This window comes from Arachis hypogaea, chromosome 18 (assembly GCF_003086295.3).
Source record: "Arachis hypogaea cultivar Tifrunner chromosome 18, arahy.Tifrunner.gnm2.J5K5, whole genome shotgun sequence".
Taxonomy (NCBI): Eukaryota; Viridiplantae; Streptophyta; class Magnoliopsida; order Fabales; family Fabaceae; genus Arachis; species Arachis hypogaea.
Genome location: NC_092053.1, coordinates 121,379,815 through 121,389,398, shown reverse-complemented (window position 1 = coordinate 121,389,398; position 9,584 = coordinate 121,379,815). Strand labels below are relative to the sequence as shown.

The 9,584-nt window shown below is 33.7% G+C and overlaps 2 pseudogenes; both read right to left on the bottom strand.

The window, feature by feature from the left end:
* Window positions 1–5,564: 5,564 nt before the first annotated feature.
* Window positions 5,565–6,743, bottom strand: LOC112770388 (sugar carrier protein C-like; annotated as a pseudogene).
* Window positions 6,744–7,619: 876 nt separating this feature from the next.
* On the bottom strand, window positions 7,620–8,444 carry LOC140181448 (sugar carrier protein C-like; annotated as a pseudogene).
* Between the last annotated feature and the right edge of the window lie 1,140 nt (window positions 8,445–9,584).

Here is a 9,584-nt window from a genome sequence, read left to right as displayed (position 1 = left end):
TTATCATGATGGCCGATAACACCTAACCTACACAGTCTATCCTTAGTATTCACCCTGCCCACAAACACAAACCAAGAAAACAACTCAATTCTTGGTGGAACAATGCCCCTCCAAATAGTACTAGTGAAGCTATAACTTGTGATTTTCTCTGGGAGAATTTCCGCTTGCAGCACCTACACAAAAGAGTTAGTTGAAAAAATACCTATTCTATCAAATTTTCAGACCACTCTATCCTCTCTTTCATTTGTAAGCTTAACTGATTGTAGTCTCTCATGTAGTTGGTTTACGAGCTCCAACTCCCATTGAAATAACTCTCTCCTCCATTGGAAACTCCAAATCCACTCTAACCCATCCCAGAACCCACAGTCCCCTAAGGTTTGAGACCGAGAACAGTCTTAGAAACACATCTTTCAACACCCCACTAGGTAACCAGCTATCCTCCTAGAATCGGGTTGTTCTGTCATTCCCTACCTCCATAGACAGGCCTCTAATAATCATCTCCCTCACATGTGGCTTCATGATCTGTAATTGACAAATATCCTTCCAAGGACTCACTCTTGTCGATATAGGTTATCCACTCAACATCTCAGAAGGATTCAGGTTATTATAGTAACAAACAACTTTCTTCCATAATGGACAATCCTCTTTTGAGAACTGCCACCACCACTTAAACAGTAGAGCTGTATTCTGAACCACTACATCGCCAACTCCCAAGCCACCTGCCTTTTTTGGCGCCATAACCAGTTCCCATTTCACTAACGGCACTCCGTATCTCCCATCCTCTTTACTCCACAAGAATCGTCTTTGTAGGAAAATCAGCTTCTCCGCCACTGCCTTTGGCAACTTGTATAAACTGAGATAGTAGATGGGCAGGCTATTGAGAACAGACTTAATGAGCACCAGCTTACCCGCCTTACTGAGGGTCTTTGTTTCCACAGACTCAGCTTTTCTTCCACATTGTCAATCACTGGTTTTCATGTCCTAACCAACCTCGGATTGGCTCCCAAAGAAATGCCCAGGTATCTGACTGGTAATGATGCCTCCGCACAGCCCAATAAAAGACACATCTTCCGCGTCCAGCGCCGCTCACAATTAATCAGAATAAAGCTGGACTTCTCAAAGTTAATACTCAACCCAGACATCAACTCAAAACATCACAGCAGCCGTTTGTAGTTCCTGATGGCCTTCTCCTTAGTAGGACAGAACAGGATAGTATCATCTGCAAACTGCAAGTGTGACAACTCAATGTTATCCCGACCTACCAAAAGCAGAGATATACGTCCATTCCTCACCACCTCCCCGATCATTCTGTGAAGAACATCCACAACCAACACAAACAGAAAGGGGACAGCGGGTCGCCTTGTCTAATCCCCCTTTCCATGTTGAAGGCCTTAGAGGGGGATCCATTTATGAGCACCGACATGGAAGCAGAGCAAACACACTCTTTGATCCAGTTCCTCCACCTGAAGCTAAATCCCATCTTGTGTAACACAATATCCACAAACCACCACTTCACCCTGTCATAAGCCTTTTGAAAGTCTAGCTTAATAATCGCTAAGCTCTTCCTTCTTGACTTCAACCAATGCACAATTTCACAAGCAATCAGCGCCCTATCATGTATTTTCCTATCCTTCACAAAAGCACTCTGAGTCTCTCCTACTAATCCTGGCATGACTTTCCGCATCCTTCGAACCAACACCTTAGATATGACCTTGTACACACATCCCACCATACTAATCGGTCGAAGATCTTTTATTTCTTTTGCCCCAACAAGCTTCTGCGCTAACGCCACCCAAGTGACATTAGAATCCTTAGGTAGCGTAGATGACTGGAAAAAACTCATTACAGTTGCAGTAAAATCCCTTCCCACTTCTTCCCAACACCTCTTGATGAAATTCATATTGTACCCATCGCTACCCGGTGCCTTAGTTGATTCGCAGTCCCAAACAGCGTCCTTTATTTCTTCAACTGAAGGCATTACCTCTAGCTCCGCTGCCTCTACCTCACTTAACTATTTTACCAGTCCATCTCGGAACCCTATATCAGGCGAGGTCTCCTGATGGTACAAGTCCTTATAGAAGTCTCGTATAGCAACCTTAATCCTGGCTTGATTCCTTACTAACCTTCCATTTATAAGTAAGGCATCAATCTGATTGTTCCTTCGTCGAGCTGAAGCTAAATTGTGAAAGTCTCGAGTATTTTTGTCCATCTCCTTTGCATGCCTAGACCGTGACATCTGCTTCTAGTGTAGCTCCTTTCTAATATACCATTTCTTGCAAGAACTCACAAGTGCCTTTCTTCTTGCTTCTAGAGTCCCATCATATATGCCATTACTCACCAAATCGTTGACCTTCTTGATCTCGTCCTCGAACTGATTAATCCTCAAATCCATGTTCCCAAACTTCTCCCTATGCCATCTGCCCAGCGGAGCCGTCAAAACCTTTAACTTGTCCATGAATTGTATCCCACCTAAGCTCCTCCACTCCTCCTTTACCATTCTCAAGAACCCCTCGTGAGTAAACCAGGAATCCAGGCTCCGAAAAGATCTCAGCACCCCTCTTCCCCTTGTGACATCCACAATTAGTGGACAATGGTCTGACAAACCTCTAGGCCCTCCCCTTAGCCTAGATTCTGGAAACTCCTCCACCCACTCCAAACTAACCAAAACTCTATCAATGCGACTGCACGACTGGCCCCTGAACCATGTGAATATACGATCAGTTAGTGCTAGGTCCACTAACTCCATATCCTGAATCCATGATTTAAACTCTACTGTAGACCCTGGCAAGGAAGTAGCTCCTTTTCTTTCCTCCACCTGAGTAATCTCGTTGGAATCCCCCAGATAACAAACCAGAACTTGACATAACCCAGACAAGAAGCTTAACGCTTTTCTTCCCTTGTGTGCGCACCATAAACCAGACAAAAAGCACAACATAAATTATTTTTTAACAGTATACCATCCACACACAAGTATCTATCCCCTTTGTAGCAGTTGTTTATCTTAAAAACCGTTTCATCCCACATCAACAGGAGTCTGCCTGATGCACCTTTCGCCCCTACAAACTCCCAGCCAACTGCATCATTTTTCCAGAGTTGCACTACATCAAATTTAGACAATACCACTTTTTTTGTCTCTACCAAGCGTAGCATATTCAGTTTAAAAATTCTTCTAAAATTCTTCACCATACTCAATTTTCTAACCCCCGCCAACCCCCTAACATTCCATGAACTAAAAATCATTTTAACGCTTTTATACACACCTTTTTTCAAATTTTTGGGCGACTTCTTCTAGCATTCTCCTTCTGCTTAGCTTATTTTTTCTTCTATGCTAGTACCTCATTCTGTGCTTGGAGTATGGTCATAATTTCGTCCTTCTCATTGTACTGCACCGCTCTAGACTCCACTGCAAGCTCCCACGCCTCCCTATTTTCTTGCATATTATATGCCCACTTATTTTCCGACGTTCCAGATCCAGCTTCACTTCCATCATCACAGGTCGCATTACCTAGACCTTGTGAAGTCCTCCCAATGTCATCATTACCTAGGTCCAAATCTACGGGAATGGATCCTCTCAATTGTTGAAAAAAATTGAGGGAGAAAAGTGTGATTTATAACCCTTCAATACACTCTCTCTCATGTTTTCTCTTGGTCCCACTTATAACAATTAATGGTAAGAGATTACACTTTACTCTCTCAATCTACTTAATATACTAAAACTGGATTTTCCCCCCAACTAATAAAAGTGAGGTGTCGATTCCTCGTGAATCCATTTTCCTGCCAAAATGAATGCACATTTTTTCTTCTAAGTTTATTTTATAAAAATATCTTTATTATACTTATACTATAATTAGCATTTAAGTAATAATGCATAATTATACTAATTTAGGAAAATATCTTTATTATAGTTATATAAAATTAATATTTAATGCATTATTAAACTACTTATCAATTATCAATCGAAAATATTTTTAATTATTATTGGGATAAGTATTGTTTTGGTCCCTAACGTTGAGAGTCAAAATCGAAACCGTCCCCAACGTAATTTTTGATTTAGAATCTTCCTTAACATTTTTTTCGTATTAAAATCATCCAATGTAACAATAATCTTTTGTTTTGGTATTTTTGTTAGAGACAAATACTCAGGCAAAGACGTTTAAAACGTGGGGTTTGATCTCATTCGTTGAATAGATTATAATATATTAGATTTTTGACACGTGACATAGATTAAATGAGTTATATTCTTAAAATTATTAATTTGACCCTGATACTAATTTTTTAATTTGTTTACAATTTAAATTTTTAATGAAATTTTATTAGATATTATTGTTTTTTATAAATTTTATAATACTATTTTTTTGTTTTTATTTAATTATCATTTTGATATTTTATTCGATCTTATCACGTACATGGCATGTGCATGGCACAGGTAATTACACTTGTTATTTCTCTAATTTTTACTTTTAGATCAATTTGATCTATCAATTTTAAGGCTAATAAAATTTGTTCTTTTAGTGTTATCTAAATAAAAAAGATATTTACACTCTAATAGTTTAAAAAAATATTTTTTATTTTTATTTTGGATATTTTTTCTTTCAAATTTCAGAAAAAAATATAAAAGTTTACATTTTATTTTTCTATGTATACTTTTTCTATTACAAAATTTAAAATAAAAAATAGAAACCAAATTTGGTTATACTAGGAATCAAACCAACCAAAGGGGACTATTACTCCATTTGTTCGAAAGTCTTCCTCATCAACAAGAAAAATAACATAACGTGGATCACTTTACAAAAAATTTATTTAAAATTGGCAAAGTTTGTAACGAACGAATAATAATTTTGAAAAAGAAGAAAAAAAGAAAATGATAACCATAAGAATAATAAAAAATAATATAAAAATTTAGCTATTAATTGATTTTCTAGTTATTAACTCATTTTTGTAAGTTCCTCACTTTTTTGTTAATTTAAGTAACGTAAAAGTGTCTATCATCACTTTAATTTTCTAAGCATATCTACTTAATATACTAAAATTGGGTTTTTCCCCAACTAATAAAAGTGAGGTGTCGATTCCTTATGAATCCATTTTCCCACCAAAATGAATGCACATTTTCTCTTCTAAGTTTATTTAATGAAAATATCTTTATTATACTTATACTATAATTAGCATTTAAGTAATAATGCATAATTATACTAATTTAGAAAAATATCTTTATTATAGTTATATAAAATCAATATTTAATGTATCATTAAACTACTTATCAATTATCAATCAAAAATATTTTTAATAATAATAATAATAATAATAATAATAATAATAATAATTATTATTATTATTATTATTATTATAGGGATAAGTATTGTTTTGTCCCTAATGTTGAAGGTTAAAATCGAAACCGTTCTCAACGTAATTTTTTATTTAGAATCTTCCTTAACGTTTTTTTCGTATTAAAATCGTCTAATGTAACAATAATTTTTTGTTTTGGTATTTTTGCCAGAGACAAATACTCAGGCAAAAACGTTTAAAACGTGGGGTTTGATCTCATTCGTTGAATAGATTATAATATATTAGACATAGATGCAAATAAACATCATCACCACAATAGCATACCACACTGGTAAATCACCGCGGTTTTCATCAACTCCGAACTTGGCTCCAATAGCAGCAGCTACTACGGCCTGACATATGATCATTTAGGTTCCGCCTTCTAGAAAAAGGGCTTTCCTACCTCACTTGTCAACCCCATAGATAGACACAACGGTGGCAGCCACATTTACGACGCCGGTGATGACGGCTGACATGAGAGCAGAGTTGTCCTTGAAGCCAATGGAGCGGAACAACACAGGCGCATAAAACATGATGACACTAATGCCCGTGAATTGCTGGAGGAATGGAATCATGATTGCCATGGTGAGGTGAGGCATGTACTTGCGCTGCAGCAGGTTCCTCCAAGGGTGTTCCACCTTCTTCGATTCCTCACTTGTGGCAATAAGATCGTTGAACTCTTCATCAATGTCTTCCACGCCGTGAACCTTCCTCAGTTGTTGCCTGGCCTTTTCGTACTCTCCACGCTCGATCATGGAGTTGGGTGTGTCTGGAAGGACTAATGATCCGATTGTGATGATGAGTGCAGAGACCATTGCCCCACCCAAGCTAAGCCTCCATCTTTGATATTTTCGAAGAAGTAGTTGAGCACATTCACTACTAGGATCCCAACTGTGATGGACAATTGGAACCCAATGTTTAAAGCTCCTCTGATTCCAATTTTTTAATTTATTTACAATTTAAATTTTTAATGAAAATTTTATTAGGGGTTTTCTTTATTTATTATTTTTTTTATAAATTTTATAATACTATTTTTCTGTTTTTATTTAATTATCATTTTGATATTTTATTCGATCTTATCACGTGCATGGCACGCGCATCGCACGTACATCGCACGGGTAATTACACTTATAATTTCTCTAATTTTTTTTTGATCAATTTGATCTATCAATTTTAAGCCTAATAAAATTTGTCCTTTTATTGTTATCTAAATAGAAAAGATACTAACACTCTAATAGTTTAAAAAATATTTTTTATTTTTATTTTGGATATTTTTTCTTTCAAATTTTAGAAAAAAATATAAAAATTTACTTTTTATTTTTCTATGTATACTTTTTCAATTACAAAATTTAAAATAAAAAATAGAAACCAAATTTAGTTATACTAGGAATCAAACCAACCAAAGGGGACCATTACTCCATTTGTTCGAAATCCTTTCTCATCAACAAGAAAAATAAAATAACGTGGATCACTTTACAAAAAAATTATTTAAAATTGGCAAAGTTCGTATTGAACGAATAATAATTTTGAAAAAGAAGGAAAAAAAATGATAACCATAAGAATAATAAAAAATAATATAAAAATTTAGCTATTAGTTGATTTTCTAGTTATTAACTGATTTTTGTAAGTTCCTCACTTTTTTGTTAATTTAAGTAACTTAAAGGTGTCTATCATCACTTTAATTATCTAAGCATATCTATCTACTTAATATACTAAAACTGAGTTTTTCCCCAACTAATAAAAGTGAGGTGTCGATTCCTCAAGAATCCATTTTCCCGCCAAAATGAGTCCACATTTTCTCTTTTAAGTTTATTTAATAAAAATATCTTTATTATACTTATACTATAATTAGTATTTAAATAATAATACATAATTATACTACTTTAAGAATATATCTTTATTATAGTTATATAAAATCAATATTTAATATATTATTAAACTACTTATCAATTATCAATCGAAAATATTTTTAATAATAATAATAATATTATTATTATTATTATTATTATTATTATTATTATTATTATTATTATTATAGGGATAAGTATTGTTTTGTCCCTAATGTTGAAGGTCAAAATCGAAACCGTCCCCAACGTAATTTTTTATTTAGAATCTTTCTTAACGTTTTTTCCGTATTAAAATCGTCCAATGTAACAATAATTTTTTGTTTTGGAATTTTTGCTAGAGACAAATACTCAGGCAAAAATGTTTAAAATGTGGAATTTGATCTCATTCGTTGAATAGATTATAAGAAATTAGACATAGATGCAAATAAACATCATCACCACAATAGCATACTACACTGGCAAATCACCGAGGTTTTCATCAATTCTGAACTTGGCTCCAATAGCAGCAGCTACTACGGCCTGACATATGATCATTTAGTTTCTGCCTTCTAGAAAAAGGGCTCTCCTACCCCACTTGTCAACTCCATAGATAGACACAACGGTGGCAGCCACATTTACGACACCGGTGATGACGGCTGACATGAGAACAGAGTTGTCCTTGAAGCAAATGGAGCCGAACAACACAGGCGCATAAAACATGATGACAATAATGCCCGTGAATTGCTGGAGGAATGGAATCATGATTGCCATGGTGACGTGAGGCATGTACTTGCGCTGCAGCAGGTTTCTCCAAGGGTGTTCTATCTTCTTCGATTCCTCACTTGCGGCAATAAGATCGTTGAACTCTTCATCAATGTTGCCTGGCCTTTTCGTGCTCTCCACGCTTGATCATGGAGTTGGGTGTGTCTGGAAAGACTAATGATCCGATTGTGATGATGAGTGCAGAGACCATTGTACCACCCAAGCTAAGCCTCCATCCCCATCCACCTTTGATATTTGCGAAGAAGTAGTTGAGCACATTCGCCACTAGGATCCCAACTGTGATGGACAATTGGAACTCAATGTTCAAAGCTCCTCTGATTCCAATTTTTTAATTTGTTTACAATTTAAATTTTTAATGAAAATTTTATTAGAGGTTTTCTTTATTTATTATTGTTTTTTATAAATTTTATAATACTATTTTTCTGTTTTTATTTAATTATCATTTTGATATTTTATTCAATCTTATTACGTGCATGACACGCGCATGGCACGCGTATCGCACGTGCATCGCATTGGTAATTACACTTGTTATTCCTCTAATTTTTACTTTTTGATCAATTTAATCTATCAATTTTAATGTTAATAAAATTTGTCCTTTTATTGTTATCTAAATAGAAAAGATACTAAATTACTAACACTCTAATAGTTAAAAAAAATATTTTTTATTTTTATTTTGGGTATTTTTTCTTTTAAATTTAAGAAAAAAATATAAAAATTTACTTTTTATTTTTCTATGTATACTTTTTCTGTTACAAAATTTAAAATAAAATACACAAACTAAATTTGGTTATACTAGGAATCAAATCAACCAAAGGGTCCATTACTCAATTTGTTCGAAAATCTTTCTCATCATAAAAAAAAATAACGTGGATCACTTTATAAAAAAATTATTTAAAATTGGCAAAGTTTGTAATGAAAGAATAATAATTTTTAAAAAGAAGGAAAAAAGAAAATGATAACTATAAGAATAATAAAAAATATTAGGGTAAAGTATATTTTTTGTCCCTGAAGTTTGATAAAAGTTTCAAAAATATCCCTAAGTTTTACTTTGTTTCAATTTTGTTCCAAAAGTTTTCGATTTGCATTAAATATATCCTTGACAGCTAATTTTTCAAAAAATTTAAGATCAATTCAACAACAATATCATAAGAACAACTCTCAACACAAGCAAATCAAACATAATTTTCATATATTATTGTTAGATTAGTCTTAAATTTTTTGAAAATTTAGCAGTTTAGGGTATATTTGATGCAAATAGAAAACTTTTGGGACAAAATTGAAACAAAATAAAACTTAGGGATATTTTTAAAACTTTTGCCAAATTTTAAGGACAAAAAATATACTTTACCCAAAATATTATAAAAATTTAGCTATTAGTTGATTTTCTAGTTATTAACTCGTCTTTGTAAGTTCCTCACATTTTTGTTAATTTGAGTAACTTAAAGGTGTCTATCATCACTTTAATTACCTAAACATATCTATCTACTTAATATACTAAAACTGGATTTTCCCCAACTAATAAAAGTGAGGTGTCGATTCCTCATGAATCCATTTTCTTGCCAAAATGAATGCACATTTTCTCTTCTAAGTTTATTTTATAAAAATATCTTTATTATACTTATACTATAATTAGCATTTAAGTAATAATGCATA